Source organism: Anopheles funestus, chromosome 2RL (assembly GCF_943734845.2).
Source record: "Anopheles funestus chromosome 2RL, idAnoFuneDA-416_04, whole genome shotgun sequence".
In the NCBI taxonomy this organism is placed as follows: Eukaryota; Metazoa; Arthropoda; class Insecta; order Diptera; family Culicidae; genus Anopheles; species Anopheles funestus.
In genome coordinates, this window is record NC_064598.1 from 88,419,360 (window position 1) to 88,439,773 (window position 20,414).

At 46.2% G+C, this 20,414-nt stretch overlaps 1 protein-coding gene and 1 long non-coding RNA gene across 3 annotated transcripts in view; one reads left to right on the forward strand and one right to left on the reverse strand.

Moving 5' to 3' along the window:
• LOC125762904 (uncharacterized) overlaps positions 1-18,037 on the reverse strand; it is a 271,270-nt gene extending 253,233 nt beyond the window's left edge. The window contains exon 1 of the long non-coding RNA XR_007418270.1: positions 17,966-18,037. This is a non-coding gene — a long non-coding RNA (uncharacterized LOC125762904). The remainder of the gene's footprint in view (positions 1-17,965) is intronic.
• LOC125762891 (transcription factor hamlet-like) overlaps positions 1-20,414 on the forward strand; it is a 75,377-nt gene that overhangs the window by 48,326 nt on the left and 6,637 nt on the right. The window lies entirely within an intron of this gene.

Consider the following 20,414-nt stretch of genomic DNA (forward strand, 5'->3'; position numbering starts at 1 on the left):
TCCATTGACGGATGGTGTGCTGCCGTCGATGACATCTTGAAAGATTAACTTGTAACGAAAAAAGAGATTGGAACGGGGGTACGAATGAAACCGCACACCAGAAGGCCACCACGGTGGTACAGATGATATGACATTTCGGGTAGGATGCGGCTTATCTTCCACGGTCGCGGTGGTATTTCGGTGGATAGATTCCCCTTTATTTTCGTTACATGTTGCTTTTCCTTCCTCGCTCGCTACTCTGGTTGCCCTATTTCCTGTGTACTGCCGTTTGAGTTGGACATAGTGGAAGCAGCTGCTGAGTACGTTCGAACAAAAAAAAAAACAAAACAACCGGACGCTCCTGTTGCGGATGCTCCAAAATGCCATTCGGGTTTTCGGTATTAAGCGTATTCGGGATTTTGCTTTGCCATAGAATATCTTCCAGACACGACCGGTAAGCTGCAATATTTCATCTGATTCGAAGCCAAATGTCAAGATCTTCTGCTGGGCACGAGTCGGCGGGCGAGTTTTAATCAGAACTTGTACTAAAAACGCACCAGTAGTGTGGCTTCTAAAAAGCCACTGTGGACTCCTACTCCAATTTCGAACAGAGGTAATTGTAAATCATACACGACTAGCTACCACAAACTGCAATCCACCATAAATCAACCGTAAAGATCTAATGGACTTTGGCCGTGGTACGGCCAGTCACGAATACACCGAATACCAGCTGTTTGTTGTTCTGTGCGCGTGCAACCGTACAACCGTACCGGACGGAGAAAAGTCTCGTGTTTGGCAAAATTCGATTCGATTCGTTGAAGGGTGTCCGAGACAGAATGAGTGGGTGTTGCGAAAGGGAATACGGTACTGTCCTCCCCTGCTGCGATAAATAACATTTAAACTAGCCACCGTCCGCTTACTTATCATAAATGGATCACCTCTGCATCCACGGTATCTTCAAACCCTTCCAATTAAAAATACCGACCGCAACCGAAGGAATCTAAACCGGGCGTACGAACATACCAGCAAACCAGTGGAAGAATGTCTGCAGTACCGCTGTTCAGGCCCTCATGGCGCCCTATGCCTTCCAGCACGATCACCTATTGATCATAGAGCGGCGTTAAATAGCTTTCCATGTTGTTCATGGACGGGCGAAAAAAAGAGAATCTAAACGAAACAACCAACCTGGCAAATAATTGTACGCCTGTTTAGCGATGATTAAAGCCAGTGTCTAACGGCTCAACGTGTCGTGTGCCCATCCCAAAAACCCATCCCGGCCGCAATCCGTCCACATAGAGCACTGGGTACGAGATCATCTGCATGCAACCTACTTCATGCGGTAGCCGGCACGATGTTCTTCTGCCCAGTTTTCGCACTGCCGGACTGGACCCGCAGTCTTAAGCAGATAGAGACCTTCCTTCGGCTTGGAATGGGAATCAAAACATGCGCTGATCGAACAGGCTCGGCCCTTTTTTTGTGTGTGTGGTTGGTGAAAAATTGAAACACAAGCTGCTCCGTAAGAGAAAAGGCGCTGTGTACAGAAGAGAAAGAGAAACAAAACTTCATCCCATTCTTCACCTTGTCCTCCGAGCTGCATTGTTGCGTTCATAATTTCCCGGTTTATCTAAAGGAAAAGATACCAATAACCACGCGAAATGATTGGGTGAAAAAGGATCGCCACAAAAAAAAAACAACACCACTCCGGTGGGGGAGGTGGAAGATGCGTTCGGGATTTGGGAAAGATTCCAATTCTGCCCCTACAAGCGCGTTACGGTCACGTCCCGCGAGAAAAAGGGGGGCAACAAAACAAAAACCTAATCATTCCTCCCGCAACGCGCCCGAGCACAGAAGAAAATTGGATTGATCGCTGCAGAACGGAAAATGGGAGTTGTGCGGTATAGCCGTGCCTGACAACAAAGAAGACAGAAGCGATACTAACCCAAGCACCCCATTCGCAGCTTCCACCGCAGGGTAGAGTTCTGGGCGCGAAAAACCACCAAAGACTTCCGCCACGAATTTCCACCTCTCCCGTGCCATTATAACCCGTGCAGTCGTCAAAGTGCGACGCTTGTCTCACTACCCACCCCCTTAACCTTCAAAAGATAATCTCGTTGCGCGATCGATGATGAAGATGAGTTGAAGAAAAACAACTCCCTTGTGTGTTGTGGAGAAAAAAAAACGTGAAGCTGCTAGAAAGACGCGAACACAAACACCGGGTCTGGTGTTTGGGGACACGCGGGAAAAACAACCTCTTTATTTTCCTATTTTCGCAGCAACAATAAATTATGATTCGGTCTCGTTAGGCGACCCTTTGGCTCCCGGGATCGGGGAAACTTATTATCCAAGCGTGGTTGTTACACATCGCACCGCAATAGTCCGTATGCTAGATAAATGCGATCCACCGTGTTCGCGACCATCCCGATCGACGATCGGGTAAGAAAGAAGAATGGAAGCGAAATAATCGATGGCTTGTTTCCCGGTCCGTTGTCAGAATTGGGATCGAAACGAGATAAGAGCGCACAATAACAAAACAAAAGCAAAAAAAAAGAAAAGCCGATCCACTGACGAAAGGAAGTGAAAAGTGCAAGCAGAAGAAGCAGCAGATACACAGTCCACCCGTCGATGGTTTCGGTCTGATACCGATCGGATCGATTTGGAACCATGTCCTACGAGATTCGGTACGAAACCCAAGCGAACATACACTTAAAGGATGCAGATCGATCGTTTTGTTGCATTTACGGGCACGCCAAACAGGAAACCACAATCTTGTTACAGTCGCGATACGCTTCCCTCGGGGGGGGGCCACATCTCGATTGGGTCGCTTTGCCGCCAAACCATCCAACCGATAGTTTTCTATTGCGAATGCAGAAGCATTTTTTTTTTGTTTTTTTTCCTTCCCGATCGTATTCAACTACGCCCACTGTGGCCCGTGCCGGAACATGCTTTGATTACATTGAAATCGATGGACATGATGGCTGGAAAATGGGTGAAAAACAAATGGCAGAGAAGTGCTCGACTTATCAGAACAACGGTTAGGGGGTCAGAGCTCGTTAGGGCAAGCGAAATGGGATCGCGCGTCAAGAAAAACACATATTTCATGGTCAGAATCAGAAGCAAAAGTGGAGGTTAGGCTTCGTACCTTACGATAGAAGTGCTACTTGGAGCTATTTTTCCTTACAAGCGCATGCAACATTGTTGATGAAACAATGGTTTGGCACGCGTTTGGAAGTATAATCACTAAAATCCCTACATTTACGATGCTTTTATTTGCGTACTAAGAGTAGTGCTACTAAAGTTTCAACGTGTTCAAGCAGTCGTTTGACATTCGAGCACTTACTGCTCGAAAAACGATCGATCGATTGTTAGAATCGATCAAACCATTTTGCACTACTTTTTTGTCTAATTATCCGCTACCGGTTGCTAGTAAAAGTTTTCCATTCTCATTTCACCAAACAACTTCCATACCTTCAGCCGGTTTGTCATCCTGCAGCACTAAACCATGTCCATCATAATCGCTTCTACGTAAGCCCATCAATTGAATTAGCCGTTTAAAGGGACTCCTGCCGCTTTCAACGTTTGCGCATTAGGAGCCCGTATAACGTTGCCCTTTTAGCTGCTCTACCGACCGCCCATCATCAATTAGTTACACATATACAGGCCCATTACACACTTTCTACCCTTGGTTGTGCAAACTTTCAGCACAGCAGTTCCTTCCCGCTGGAAGGTGCTAATCTATGTAAATTGCAGCTGCTCTCCATGTGCATAGTGGCGCTCCTGTCATGCATGCAGCACAGCAAGGATATACGAAAACCGTGCCGAAATGCTACATCAAACGGCGGGCTTTTAATGTTTAAATAACCGACCCGTCTCCGTTCCGGAGCTCCGGCGGTGGGATAGCGACTAGGGCCTTGACTGCGTACCGTTTGAGGATTGATGAGGTGGCGTGTGCAGATCTAGGCGCATCTCTTTTCGTCGTCGTCGTCCAGATGGTAAGCTTCAAGTGGCCCGGTTTCAAGAAGCTAGCAGAGACGGATATAAAACCGAGACAGGGGTTGTGGTTCGTAGACAACCACCGAACCGGGGAAACTCGTGAAGTGAGTCACGATATCACTTCGGGGGCCAATATCTTCTGCCCTCGCCCTACACATCACGGGCCTTTTTGCCCATTTCCATCCTGACAAACTAGCTACTCGGCACGCTCTCCTTTGGAAATCAACGATCGATTTCATTACTCACTACAAACCACGACCACGACGGTGTTGCAGGGATACGGAACCTCAGCAGCCCCCGTCTATGCATGCGCTTTAATTAATAAATTGTTGTGATTGGCCTTTCCGCCCGTTTCGCTGGTGGGCAACGGTGGCAAGAAAAACGTTTGGGGGAAATGTTTCGCTTTTCCTGTGCACCCCCCTCCCAGCCCTAACTGCCGGCCACAGTCACCAAACCGGGACGCATCTCGTGCGGCCAGTCATTCGATTAGTGATCCCGGCCATTTCGATTCGTTTCGGGCGATTTAGGGATATCACGATCGCGCGCGGTAGAACGTCGTCGCCGAATGCGCACGCCATGCGCAAAGATGCGCCCAGGGTCCGGGTTGGGTGCAGCGGATTTTTTTCCCCCTTTTCGCTTGCTCAGGCAATCAGGGTATGTAGCACAACTAATTGGCCCATTGGCCGGCCAAGCGGAAATCGACCCGCGGTTTTCGGGCGTACGGTGTGTCAGCGATTGGTTCATCAAGGTTCTGCGAGCACCTCATCGGAAACAAGCTAGGCAAGACAGGTTAACGAGAGGTCAACTCATCGTCAATCGATTCCAGGGTCTTCATTCTTCATCGAGGCACCGGTATCAAAACCGACCGGTTCCATTTGCCACGGGACGCGTGTCATGACATGCGACCTTTGTTTTTTTGCCACCGTTCGTTATACGCAAACGCGGTAGAGGGCACCGTTTGTCAACGTGAAAAACCGGGGCGGTGTTGGCTAATTAACACTTCTCCCTTCCGGATCCGGGCCGAAGTCATGGGCGGTGAGGTTCTCGCGGGACGAGCGAACAGCGCAGAACGCGGAAGCTAATGTAGATGAGCTCTCGAAGCGATTTTACTACCAAACAACTTTTAGATTCGCATTAAAAAATAGGAAAAAACACAACGACCAGCATTACTAGGTGCTCACTACAGGTGGAAGCTTTCACGGTGCCGCTAGACAAATGTTCAAACTTACCCCCGACAACCGTCCGCACGCTTCCGTCATTCGTTGGATCCGTTTGGATCGAGAGAACAAGTCTCCGAGGGGTTGGGTCCCTTGCTAGTGTCGGTCGAGGCAAGAGAACCCCACGAGGCGGGGCGTGTTTCGCCGTGTTTTTATTTCTTAATAGATCTAGAGCGAACGAACGTCGCCTCGAGTCCTTGAGCGGAATAGCTCGAGTAGGTGTGGTATGGATGTGTTATGATCGCGTCCGTCGCCAGTTCGTGCCGTTATGCTTAGAATCGACAGTAACCGGTGCCCTTTTCGCTTCCTCTGAGCAAGGTGAGCGTGCACAAAAAAGTAAGGCCCAAGCAACAACACTACACCAGAGGACTCACCTCAGCTACCGCGCAATCTTAGCCGCTTTATGCTTCCCAGGCGCGAGAGGAGTTTTGAAGTACCAACATAAAACTTAAACCCAAATTAACTCCTTTTATCAGACCTTCGTCTAACGATCAGTGAGGTGTTGGTGAATCACGCAAGGTAATTCGTTGAAGATATCTCGAGAAATTGGAAGGCCACCATAGAAAACTACACTGATAGTAAGACGGGTGTAACCGAAAAGTGTCTCTTCAAAACAACACTGCAATCTTCAACTTTCCAGTGAAAAGTCCAAGGGCATAATCAGCTAAACTACGTAAAGTGTGTGACTCAAGATGCATACAACGCAAAACGATGAAACAAAACCACAAACAGAAAGTACGAGCAATGAAGTAGAAAACCGGGCAACAACAAAAAAAGAAACATTCACAACCGTTTCTAAACCCGTACCGAGGGGTAGCATCGGTGGCCAAGGTGTACTTGCGAGATGATTGTAAACAGTCGCGAGTAGCAAATTACCTATCTATGGATTTTTATCTGTTTTAGCCCCCCTCGCACGCGCAGTTTTGTACCTTCAACCGGTTCGGTCGCTCCGACGATCTGTCTCTCGAGGGTAAAATATAGAGTAATTTCCGCGCACGACTTCGTCGCGTTCGTCCGGACGCGCGCGCGCGCGGCTCCAATGGCTAATGACACAGACTCAACGTCCTGTACCTCGCGTCCTCTTGTACTCCAGCGCCGCTCTTCTACTACCGTGGTCAATGCTTAGCGGGCATAATTCACCTCCCATTCTCCACCGCAAACCATTGCAAGTCCTAGTCCTTGTCACCATCGCCCGAGTGAAGGTGGGTGTAGAGAAGCAAAACAAAACCCCATCCGTAAGCCTTCGAGCCACCGGAGCAGTTGTCGTTGTCGTGGTCGTCGTGTCAATTTCGTGAGGTCCTCCCGACTACTGACAACGTTCCCTGCGGACGTTGTTTTGCGGGATGAAGCGAACCTGGCGGAGAACAAACAACTCCTAACCTCGATGCCATGTCACGTCACGTACGAACGAAGCTTCTAATCGACCCTCCCGATTGCTTCTGGAGAAGCCTCCGTCAATAGTGGTGCCAAAGAGAAGCAGACGGTTAGCAAAAACAAAAAAAAAACGGTAAGTTTCAAATCACTCGTCTGGCCACACACTGGCTGCTCAGGTAGTCGCCACTGACACGTTGATTGTTTGAGTGGTACATTTCAAGGGAAACACTTTGTGTCTCCTCTGCCCACCGGACCCATCCGCCGTTCGACATCGATCGACACTAACTTGCGGATCTTCTTCGAGCGTAAAATCATACCTTCGCTCCCTCCGAAATTCCAGCGAGACCAATTCTTGCTGCACGATGAGTCTCCTGTTCGGTTCACAAAAAAAACCATCACGACCACACTGGGACGATTTTCTTTTGGAACGGAACGAAATTTTTCACGCCATCAGCGTGTCGAAGGCCAACAACCATTGGAGATTGGTGACTTGCGCTGTGTGCTCTATATTGTGACCCGCGCGAAACGTGTCGGCGGTATTTCGCGGTCACACATTCATACTCCGATGTGGGGCAGGATCGATGTGATTGAGAAATTATAGCCCCATGCCCCCCCTCCCGGGGGGGACCTCCACAGACCGCATACCACTCGGCAAAAGCAAAAGGGTGGGAGTCACCAAAGTACCTCCGGGTAAACGATGCCTCAGGATGCATTCTAGACTAGTTCGCCTCCTTTCGGTCATAACTTGCGATGCAGCAACAGATAGCACGACGCATTCTACCGACGCAAACTACAACCACGCAACGCGTGTGCACACACGCGTCCGGAAGGCGACGGACTTGACAAGACAAGATAGCCGCGTGCGGAGGTAGCAAACCGACAGCCGGTTGTGTTTTGTTTGTCTTTCCGGACGTGCGCACCGGTACGGTCAGGCTAAACTGCTTCCTGGTTGCATTGGCTTGTCAAATTCGCATGTCCCATTGCGGTCCAAAAACGGCAAAATGGTACTACGCTATCCCGGGGTGCTACTGAACTCATTTTTGTTTCTTCCCACCCCGCTTCGTTAACGTCATCCGTTCACTCTCCCTTTCGATGGGTCGCATGATGCAACAAGCCTCGGTGCGCATGATCACTCACACGGATGGTAGTAGCAAGGTTGTGGCGTCCCAAAACTGGATTGACAGCTATCGAACGGCCCGGGGTCTCCGGTCCGTTGGCCCCAAGAATGGAAAAGTTCCGCCCGGGTTTGGGCCGACCGAGCTGTCAATCATAAAAGTATGCCTCCGGTTCGGGGTTGTAAGGCTTGCTGTTGGTGTTGTTGTCTGCAGTATTTCTTTCATTCCCCAGATGAGGTTGCTGCGTACGGGTGTTTCGTCTTTTTTTTTCGTTTTGCCCATCTCATGCCTTCCTGCTTTCCAGCACACACAGACACCAGACAGGCCTTTGCTTTCGATTGTTTCAAACGGTGTAGTAAACATGTTCGTTGTTACTGGAGCGCGGCTGGGAAGAGACACCCGGTCACTCCAATAATGGGTGGACACTTTGACGCGTGAGAATTGTCGGTTCAACCGCAACGGGTCGCAAGTAAACGATGGCAGTGAGACGAAACCGACGCGACTTTGCTGGGGTACGACGGTGTCGTGGTAGAATCTGTGGCAGGATGCGGCAGCGTGTCGTAACTTTTGGACATGTTTATGACTCGCTATGAGTGTTTTGTTGGAAATGAACTCAATGTAAAACATGGTTCTGGTTTGAAGGGTGATTAACGGTGGCATTCTTGAAGATTCGGATATCGCAAGAGGTGGAAGGTTAGGACACAGATAGCTTCATCGATGTAAACAAGGTTCCAAAAAACTAAGATATTGCAAAAGTTGTTTAGCACGTTGTCTAGTCGAAAAAATACATATGTTTGGAGCAAGTAATAGGCACCTCCAGAATTGCGGATCGGTGATCTTCAAGATTGATGCATGCATGGAACACTCCAAGCTACTTGAAGTCAGCTTCAATTCCACTCCCCAGACTACACTTATCATACGGTTTCGATTTAAAACCACCTGAACTTCGTACCAGCAAGATGCGAAAGCGGCTAAAGCCAACAGGCATCATCAATCATAATTCGCCGTCAGCTGTTAACAAAACGTGCATTCTTCTAGGCTCTCCATTCCACGCGAAGGATGACATCCGAAAGTAGCCACGGGCTACTAGAAAGACCTGGTCACCATCTCTTACCCCTTTAAATGGCGGTGCGGTAAACTGTGTGCAAAAGTGTTACAATGTCGCTAGCACGAGAAAGAATAACACTCGCTCATCATCATCATCATCATCATACGCTTCGATCACATCGTAATCTGACGTAATCATGCTCACCGCATCAAAGATGAATGAATAATCATTGCCGGAGCACCGGAGCACCAAGTGCACCGTGTCTTGCAACTCCTTCACACGGTGGCTTCTTCAGATGTCACGATGTTCCACGAGTCATTTGCGTAATTAAATCATATCAACCGAACGGCTGCCAGCCCGGGGTACGATGCAGTAAAATGTATCTATTGTACCACACGTTGGGACCCCAAGAAGTGCATTTGCGGCGAGTGCCAGATCTGGGTCTATTGTTTCGGTGCTGGCCTGTTTCGGCCATCACCCGGTTTGTGAACCGAGACGTTGGGCATGCAAAATTGCAGGGAAATGGGTTCACCCATCAAGTTCATCTCCGCACACTAGTGGTAAAACATCATCTCCAATAAAAATGGACCTGAACTCCACCATTAGAGGCACTGTCATTGCCATCCGTTGTTGTCGTCGTCGCTAAAAGCCACTTCGGCGGCTCCCGCACATAATGTGTGGGGTGAGATCTTTTCTCAAAGCATTCCTACCTTGTCCGGTGGTGCCACAACCTGCCAGCTTCAAGTGCAAGACGATCAGGTTGTGATGAGAATTGAATCAAATGGGTCTCTCTCTCCCCCCCCCACCCTCTTGTCGAGAGTGCTGAAGATGATGATGATGGGTCATCAAGCAACCGTAGCAAAACTCGTTTCTAGGTCAGATTATTGGGCATTAGACTAAAGAATTCTTCGACGTTCGATGTTTTTTTGCCCGGTCACGATAGGTTCCCGCTATCGAATCTTCCTAATGCACCTACTGGCAACTACCGAACGCATGCGGGCGTTTGGCACAACATCACCCGGGGCATCCCTGTTTCGCTCGTTGGCTTCTTTGTAGAGGCCACGATAGCGATCGCATATGGACCCGACCCAATGGCGTCCTGGCGTCGTCGAACCACCACCACCATCATCATCTCAAGCAGTCTAACTACTGCCCGCCAACGGTCGGCAGGAACCCTTAACGCAAGGGCTGTTTTGCTCCGACCGACGGAATGGATTAGAGCGTCAATCAATGGAACTTATGCGGTCTAATAATAAGGCTTATCGTGCGAGGGCCCTGATTTGCAGTTTCATCCCGTGAAAGTTTGCCAACTGCTCAAAACCACACAGCCGCAGCCCCGCAAAGGTGTCGGCGGGCTGCCAATGTCAGACACGGCTTTGTGCTGTTTTGTTGGGTCCAGTGTTTTATTGGCTGCTTGCCGACAACACCGCAATCAGGAGAAAAGTGGACGGAAATGAGAAAGATTGGTTGCAGGGAGGAGAAGGCTCACACCCGTAAGGATGGTGTCCATTTCCTTCCAACCGAACGGTTCCGTCCTCGTGGAAGCGATTCAAGAGGCGTGTGTAGTACGTTGAAGACGATGATCCGATTGCGATCCGCTTTCAACACTTTCTCTCCTTCGATCGAGCCTGTCCGCGTACCATCAATCGACCATATCTTCAACCACCTCCAAGGTACGTGTTCGTTTTGTACAAGACATAAAGACATAAAAATTGCACATGCAATAAAGTTGAAATCTGTTTTGCAGAAAACAGACGCACAGCCAACATCGTGATACAGATTACGATTCGTTTTTTGATCTTGCTCCAAAAATTTGTCTTCCCTTTCCAAGTCATCAACATTGTTGCGAAAAGTGATACAAACACAGTTTTATGCTGGTCCATCAAGGGAACTACTAAAATACATCTTACCCGATCTTTCGTCTCCCTATCGGGGACGCATGTAAATTCATCAAACTTACCACTCACGTATTACTGTGCCCTGGAGCAAATTTCAACAAAGCACACACCCGGCCCAGGACGACCATCGTTAAATACAATACGAAAAAGAAATGTAACCTACGCGCGTATTATGTTTCCTATCACACCCCATACACAAGGGCGCCCTGATGAGCGCTAAATAATATCGGAAAAATCATTAACGTGACCTTATCTCCTAGTTGCCATCGGAAATAATTTATATCCCTCCCATTCGGTGTGTTTGTGCGTCGCTTTGCCTCCGCCTTTGTGACACCAAACGGCAAACGATGACATATTTAAATTCTTTTTAATTTTATCTGATTTTATGATGGCAAGCATTTTTGGTCTAATCGACCCGCTGCTTTCCACCCATGGGTGCCCTGCTAGACACCATTCGTCCACGGGTCAATCTTTGATCTGCATCTGCAAAATCTTCGCCCCGCTACACACACACACATTTGGTGGCCGTAGCAAATAGGGTGCGCGCAGGCACATAATTAATTAGCTTTATGTAGATCGCGAAGCGCGCACCCAAGCAATCGATCGCCTTCGGCCATGAAATTTGCCAACAGTATTCACTGGTATCGATACCAGCGCCACGGTTTAGCTGGCGAAGGCCATCTCTCTTCTATTTTTTTGTCTCGACCGTATCTGCTACCGATCAACCCCAAGTGAGTTGTGAAAAATGTGATCACAGTAATGGATTAAGGGTAGGTTTTGCCGAACGTGCGCACACACAAAACGGGATGACAAATCATTCATTCGGCTTCAAAATAATCCATTTCTGTTGCCTGTTGGAGGGGGGGGGAGGGGGGGGAGGGGGGGGGTTGTTTTTGGCTAGCACACAGCTTCCGGTTTACGATGGTCGCGAATGGTCAAACTGAGAAGAGAACGGATGGACCGGTTTCGCCGTCGCGTTCAAGCCACGAAAGGACGCGCGTTTTGCGAAAGCAATCAATTAACGTTTGTAATCATTAGAATGATTGCAGCCCACGGAGAACTAGAACGCGACGGTTCGGCGATGAACGTCTAATCGATGAACCGGTCATTACGCGCTTGGGGGGCGATTATCGGTACACGAATGCGTTCACCACCGATGCAGGAAGGGCGTCGTCAACGCGTTGCCACCCGGGCGACGACGACAAAACCGACGTACAGCATCCATCCAGCCGGACGGACGAGTCCGAGATGTAAGGGCCATCGTGTGTTTTAGTGTTTGTGTGCGTAGTACTGCGCTGCTAAAAGGCGGCATTGCACAAATGCTCAAGGTGAAAGGCACACCGCGGCAACAAAACACGGGCCCGGTGAACGAACGTAACCGATCAATATTCATGAAGCCTTCCTTCCCATGATCACCTCGAAATTAATTGGTTCTTCTAGATCACGCGAGGCTTACGAAAGGTTTGGCTTCGCGCACCGAATACTGTACACCCGCCCTGGACGTCTGGATCTCTTCGGACCTTCGCGGGGTAGAACACTTTAGTAGAGACACAGACGGCAAAAAAGGCCGTCCTCGCCACTATCTAATGACCCTCGTCGGGTGATGTTGAAATATGATATCCCACCCGTACCAGTACAGTAAACACATCCAAAAAACGTTCTCCAAGTGCGGTTAGTTTCAATCTAATCCCGCTGTTTGCTGGGTTTTGTTGGATTCTAGTTTGACTATTCCCCCTCTTTTTTTTCGTCTTCAAAACATACCCAAGATCCGTCTGTTACATATAGTTAGAGTGTGCAGCTAATCGAAACTGGGCTAATTCACTGTTGGCGTTCCCAAATCCGAATGTCTGCTTAATACCAGTAGTCGCCCGGAGGCTAACAGACCGATCACATCCTTGAAATGTTTCAATCCATTTAGTTTCTTGCTCTCTACCCTCCCAGTTAAAATGTTTGCTGAATGCAATGGATCACACTTGCTCCGGGTGATACCAGGTGGTTGAATACTGGAGTGGGAACTCACCAAAATCCTCTCGTCTTTTCTCGTCTGGATCAATTATTAGGTTAAAAGCGCTTATTTCTCGTTGTGTTATCTTAGTTTTAACTGAAGATTTTAAACTTAAAAGTTAACTACAAATAGGGGAATTCTTTGGAGAGACCTTCATCCAGCGTACTCGGGGAAAGTGAAATGGCCCGTCAGTTCAATGTGCCATCTTGAAGAAGCCACACATCAACACCAACCCACTAATCAGGGCAATTCCAACCGGGCCAGCTGTCAGTATGTAAGCCATTTTTGCTCAATGCCTTCTAGACGTCCAGTTTAAGCGACGGTGCTACCGACCGTGTGTATCGACCACCAATTCAGCTGTCACGAAAATAGATACCTTTCTAACGACCATTTTTCCAACACTGCTTCCAATTATCCGGCACTCTTCCTACACTCGGCGAAACCCAGCCAAGGAACGATTGTCATACAAGACAATCGTCTTGTAGGCACGGTTTCTAGGCTGGTAACAGTCCAGGAACCATCGTAACACTGATAGTATCGAGCATCGGAGATACATTCCTGATGCTTTTAGCGTCCCAGTGAATAGTGCATAGCTCTTTTGCTCCAACGTTGTCAACAGGTTGACTAGTCCGCTAAAGATTGGTAATGGATGCTCGATTTCACCTGCCGCAATCCTTGTACCTGCCAATGGACAAGTACCAGAATTTAAATGAATCCGATCCAATTCTAGCGTGCCCTCCCCAAGGGATGCTACCACAATAAAGAGCGATAAGTTTTAATGTGCGCGATTGCATGGAAATTAATGATTCAATTAATGCAAAAAAAATCTCCTATCTTACTCGCGGACATACAGGAGACCATCTTCCAAAGGGTTGTTGGATCCATCCCTGGCGTAGAACTGCAGCGAAGTCGTGAATTTATAACATCTCAATTAAGACCCCCGTGGAGTGTGTTGTGACACAGAGGGCTCTGCTGTCTGTTTTTTTTTGCACCGCACCATTTCACTATCGATTGCCCGTGATCTTCCGAATGGCGAAGGAATCCAATCCAATTGCAATGCTTTCATCCCCTCTCCGCTAGACGAAGACGGATCGAGATCTGATAGGAAAGTGACGATGCGACCCGATGCACTTTTCTGCTCCAGTTTTTTTTTGTTCAAACCACTCCATTTCCTCTCATCTGAAAGCCATGTTGACGGTTCGTAGAAAGTTTCACTCCACAAAGGAAAACGGAAAACCCATTTGCTTTACCACTGGTAATGCGTAACGGAACGGGCCCGTTCCGTTCGGGGAACTGCGTATCTTATTTCCGGCGCATCGAATCGGTTTATTTGATTTATTGTCGACGCCACAGAAAACCGACCACGATGCGAACGGCGCAAGTTCATCACTATACCCATACGACAGTTTCAGTTTTAGTGCTGCTGTTGTTAACATTTATTATTTGTTGAATAAAAATAGTCTCGTCCATCCTCGTCATGGCATGTTTGCGGTTCCCAGGATCCAGTAACCGTGCCTTCTTGCCTTGGTCGTAGATGGGCGGCTGTCCACCTTTACCACTAACGCCGTCAATCGATCACTGACGTGTTTTGGGGTGATTTGGTTTTTCTCCAAGAAAAGACTCTCTGAGGATAGATGTGGGGACATGTAAATGGGGGGGTATTTTTTGTTTTCTTCTTCAGTCTCCAATCCAAACCAAAACGTGATATTCACGAGTACCTGGACGATGGTACTGGAAACTTGGGGTTTCTGCATGCGGCCAAAAACAAGATCGCGGCAAAACAAGGGTCACCAACGTACGGAAGCCAAAAAATGTATCAAATTCTCACCGGTACGGCATCGATCAACGACACGCCGACAGTGGACAACAAATCCATCACACAAAACGAATGCTCGGACGTCCCCCGATGTGTTTCCCCACTGGTTTCGGGGATCTTTTTTTTTTTTGAAGCAACTGAATAATCTGTTTGATAGCCGACCGTAAATCCCACTCACCAGCAAGGCAGCATTCAAAAACCGTCAACCGCTAGGAATGAAGCTACCAGCGATCGTGTACAGCAGCGACCACTCGAATATCTCGTCACGGGTCTCCAAAATGTAGCTCGGCGATCATCTTCAAGGTCTCTGTCGGATCGGCACAGCGGGGAAGGTTTCCCGGTTGTGCGATAGCCTGTTTTCGTGCCCACTTGAATTGATTGCGCGTGATCCAAGAAATGCTTCTGTTTTAGTTGCCTATTCTCCTATCCACCCGCTTTCTGAGCGGGAGAGTTCATAAGTCCATGCGTGTACTGTCGCTAGCGTGGACATCCAGTTTTCGGGGTCGTGGTTTCAATCGTAATGCGCTTCCCAAGTGCGACTGCACTAGTTTATGAAAACCACATGAAATGTCAATCTTAAAGCCGTTGCTCACTTCTTGGCTTACGGATCATACTACAGTTTTTTCTCTCTATCCCCTTAAACCGACTACTTCAAACTTAGTCGTCAGTTTCTATCTCTCTTCCATTTGCTGTTGATCATCTCTAACAAGCCAATCCTGTTGCTTGCTGTCAGTTGGCTTATTTTCCTTTCGCCTTCATGTCTTCTACCGAAATTCTTCCTCCTCCCTCACCGCCCATTCCTTTGTCCGCCCATTTTGTCGTCCAGAGACTAGAGACATGTAAATGAACACCACCCGTGTCACACCGTGTGCCACTGCGGTATTTCAAACTGGAAATGAAAGAAGCTGCCGGTAGCCCCAAAGAGAAGGCTCCCATCCAACAAGACCCATTTCATGTCAACCCTGCATCTCGCGCCACTCCATACGATCATCACCATACTGCCACCACCACCTTCTTGGGTGGAAGACGAAATGAAACTTTCAATTTAATTTGATTGTAGAAATTAGATACACTTTTTAACCAGAAAATGTCCATCACTCAATCAAACGAAAGCAGAAGGAAGCCGGCGAAAGAAAATGATTTTTTTGTTGTTGCCTTACGAACCCCATCCTAGAGAAGGCTTCTTTATAAGGAGTCTCTCCGTTTTGATGAACGATCTCATCGGTTGAATACGATACGATGTGGCTGCTTCACCACAAGACACCGGCGCGCGGTCAGTTGCAAACAAAGCGCAAAAGCCTCTTCAATCTTCCCATGAAACGATGTACAAGTACAGCTGCACAGTCCTGGCCCGGGTGTGGCGTAGATGTGCGCTGAAGCTAATGATGATGAAGATGATCGTTCCGTACCGCCCAACCGATCAGGCCCATATCAGGCACACTGGTGTCTACCTTTTGCTAAACAGAAGTGGAATTCCTGCTACTGCTCCTTGCTCCACATTCCGGACATCCAGTCTGCTAGATGCTTTCGTTTCTGGTAATCGAATACTGTGTGGGGAAGAATTTTTTGGATGCCCCTCTCCCCAAAAAAAACCCATCTCAAGCGGATGGATGAACCCCGAAATGGATTAGTCAAATGTTTGTGAGTGCAAAAAAAAAAATAAGATGAATAAATATATCAGCAACAAGCACACAAAACAGGTACAAAGTATCACTTTTGCGGTTACCGTCATCCACCCGCAGACAAGAGTTAAGGATGTTAAATGAGATGTTCGAGATCGGGTCGTTTTTTTTCACGAATGGGTATGGGATATCCATCAGACGAGGCATTGGAATTTGGTCAAAAATCCGATTAGGAGCTCAATCACATGGAATGACTCTTTTTTTTCGGCGGGAATGGAATGGCCTTTTTAAGTTCGATACATACAAATGGAAGGTTTCGATGAAGTTGCGGACCGGGTAATCAATCATTCGATTCTTACTGGATGCGGAGTATTGTGGTGGCTGGTGGCAGTAGATATGTGAATAGCTGGAAGTTTGATTGAGATTAGAAAGAATGTGGTATTCTGAACTGTTCATCTATTACGAACATTTAAGATGAAATAATGAATGAAACGATTTGAAGATCTTGAGAGATTCTTCACATACTCGATAGTGATACTTAACTCCATCAACTTCAGCTGTATGTCTCGCGAGCATAACCCATAGAGAAAAACCCTGAAATCCCGTAAAGATTTGAACGCAGTATATGCATAGTAGGATATTCTAAGCTTTACTTTCTACTTCAAAAAACCTTGATCGAAACGTGCAGTCTTATTGCAATTGCAACCACAACCCGCCATTTCGATACCTTCCAACTTGCACCGTAGGTAGATCATCCGCTGTCTCGATCACTTCCTCGGCGCATGACTCGCAAATGATTATTTATATTTATTCATAATAGAAATCAGTGTAGTCGATTTCACCCACCCCGTCCGTCGCACGTGCTTTTCCATCACACTCACTTCAATCGGAAAACAGATCCCTCTCGTTACTTCGTACCATTAGAATCAATGGTTCAGATTCCGTGTTGCCATCGCCGTCTTCATGACGTTGTTTTGGACTTTGTCGTGGCGTTTGGTAACAAAAAAAAAATATAGAAATATATCCACAAACATAAACGAATGGCTCGTGCCCGCGATTAACTCCTCAATCCCCGTTTTTAGTAATGCTCGATCCTCCCGCTCCGGGAGTTGTAGTTCGGCGGAACAAAGCATACGGTAATAAGTAGGAATTGCAGATATTTTATTTCCTTTTACCACCATCACCACCACCACCACCACCGTGTAAAGTGAGTAAGTTTGTTTTCTTTATTATGCATTTCATTTGTGCATTGTTTCGATCAGCATACGGCTACGCCATGTTTGGTGTGCAATGGTGGTTTTTTTCTTCTTCTGAAGCTGGTACGGTTTGGTCCGTGTGCTATAGTGTACGGGGAAGGACGGCGGATTACGGCACCAACCACGGACGTTATTTATTATTTTCAAATCAAATTTATATCAATTTCTATACATTCGTTTACAATGCCTCCCTTGGATCTTGGGGGGAAAAAAATAGACGAGAGCAACATGAGAGCGACGTTTTTTTCCTATTTTTAAGACTATTAGGCAGCTTCTTGCCAACTCGTGGTACTTGAAACTAACGAACCGAACGATTCCGACGATTCCTAACCTGGATTGCGCAATCACGAAAAACGCGCAAACAAAACGTGTGCAAGGGGAATAGAGCAATTTGGATATTGTTTTTCTTTCTACAGATGACAACATTGAATATTGGTCTGGTTGCTTCGGATGACACACATTAGGGAGCGAAAGATGTTTAGCCAAAAGATATAATATCTCTATTGGAAGGATATTCGGAATGGGATTTCATTGATATATTACTATTAATAAATAGTGGCAGATGAAGTTCCCATGGAGGCCCTAGGCGTAAAATCTATTGGAAGGCTTACATACGATATTTATAATTGAATGTGATTTACTTACCTTGGTTAACGATAATTTGGTAGCTGTTTGATACAAAAAAAAACACAACACTTGATTTATTTTTTCTATGCAACAAAACAAAAATCCCCCTTCAATGCGCTTTGGCACATTTCAAAATAACACACTCGCCTAAATAGGCCACACTTTTTTGCGATTTCACGTAATAAGAAATAAGCTTATTTAGAAAAGGACATCACTTTTCTTTCACCAAAAAAAACAACCACCATTTGCATTTTTTTTATTCTGTGCACGACGGCACAAACACACTTGAATGCGCTTTTGCACATTTAAAACACCTTTTTCCACATTTAAAAACCCACACTCACCTAAAATGACCACATTTTTCACCATAAGCTTATTGCAAAATAGACATCACTTTTTTCCACTAAAAACAACCACCATTTGCCTCTTTTTTTTCTATGCACAATAGCACTTTGATGCACTTTGATGCACTTTGGCACATTTATAAAAACTTGGACACATTTAAAACACCATTTCCACATTTAATACACCGCACATGCCTAAAATGGCAACATTTTTTAATACACTAATTCACGCTATAAGCCATAAACTAATTTAGAAAAGGATATCACTTTTTTCACCAACACTTCCTTTTTTCTTCTGTGCAAAAAGGCACATACACGCTTCAATACGCTTTGGCACATTTAAAACACATACAAAAGCCAACATTGGCCACATTTTTTCAATACACGATACACACGCAATAAGCAATAAGCTTTTATTTAAAAAAAAAGATATATAACTTTATTTTCACCAACAAAAAAAAACCAACACTTGCACTGCACAACACAACTGCAAAGAATTTGCCAGCTTAGTACACGCATAGTAACACGCACTGATTATAAATTTTATTACACTCACACACGTCCCTTCCGGCGTTAGCGTACAGTAAACTGGCCACAATGATAACCTTAGTTGTGGAATAAGGACGCAAGAACGTACCTACATTGCCTGCGCAGGTAAGAGCAAGATGGAAGATCGCTTATCGCCTAACCACGCTTAACACGATACCTTTCGATCCGAAACCGGTTTTGAGGAATTAGGAAATGTCAAAAGAGTTAATCAGGAGGCACACACACACACACTACCTCAACACAGCTTCCTAAGCAGCGTCTTTTACATTGCTTGCTAAATCGTTATTTCAAGCTTTGTACATTCTTTTGCTTATAAAAAAAAGATACAGATTGATTTAAAATGCAATGAGCGAATAAAATCTTGCATTTCCTGTGGTGGATAATATCGTTTTTTTGATTTTTTGGTCCCTTTTCACAGCCGCCATGCTTCTTTCACTTACACCTACATACACTTTCACAAAGCCAACCCGACGCTGCCATCTAATTGGAACACGTGCTTAACTAATTTCGCTGTATAACATCAAATCTACACACTTGATTGATATAATAATCTTTCTTTTATACAGAATATGATGCTCGGGAAAGGATATCACTGTTTTCAGCAACATAAAAACTTAGAAAACACGTGCAAAATAGTTTATGTACCGAGAGCCATTTTTTTGTACAACTCATACGTATCACCGACCGATCGCTACTGAACACAAATTCTACTTATCGCATGATCATTAGCTCATCTGCTTCGTTATCACACCTACACGTATAATTGGCGAAGCGGGTGGCTTCTAAATTCTTCTCTCTCATTCTTACGCACACACTTCGTGCGTTCTAGACGAATGAAAAAAGCTTCGTAAAAAAAAACTATTTGTCGCTCCTCTCGGTCAAATCCGTTCTTATATTTTTTGGCATGGAAAATGTAGGATTTAAAAACTTTTTAATAACTAAAAAACACAGTTCTTGTGATTAGTACGAAAACGTTTTAAAGGGTACATTCGATCATTTGGCAAAGAATTAATTAGAAAAGGTGGTCCTTTTTCCATATCACCGTGTTGCCGAGTGTGCCGTGGCTAGAAGAAAGGTTTTTTTTTATCTGCTACCAACTTTCATTTAAATTTCCGTTCTTCGAGGACCCCCTTAACCGGCAGGTCCTAGAGCGCCTCCTATTCTGCCTACCGTTAGAGATCCACCACTGCTAAAAAAACTATTATCACATCACCTCACAATATATAGACCAATCCACAAGACAAAAGATTATATTGATGCATCTTGCAGACAAATCAAATCTGCTCGATATATATCTTTGTTTGGTTACAAATAATCCTACCTTAAATCTACTTCAATCTGTAAATGGTTCCGTTTATATCCCATTTACTGCTAGCACACTAAATTGTACCTCAAGAGCAAGGAAAGACTTTATCCTCCATACCAAGCGAACAAGCAACGTACGTCCAATCGTAACACTGTACCCAAAACGAAGAAGCCGTGAAGCAATTTGAACATCATTATCCACACAATCTTTCGGAATCGGTACAAATCATTTCACCCGAGCGGTTTATTCCTCTACCTCCAACGGTTAC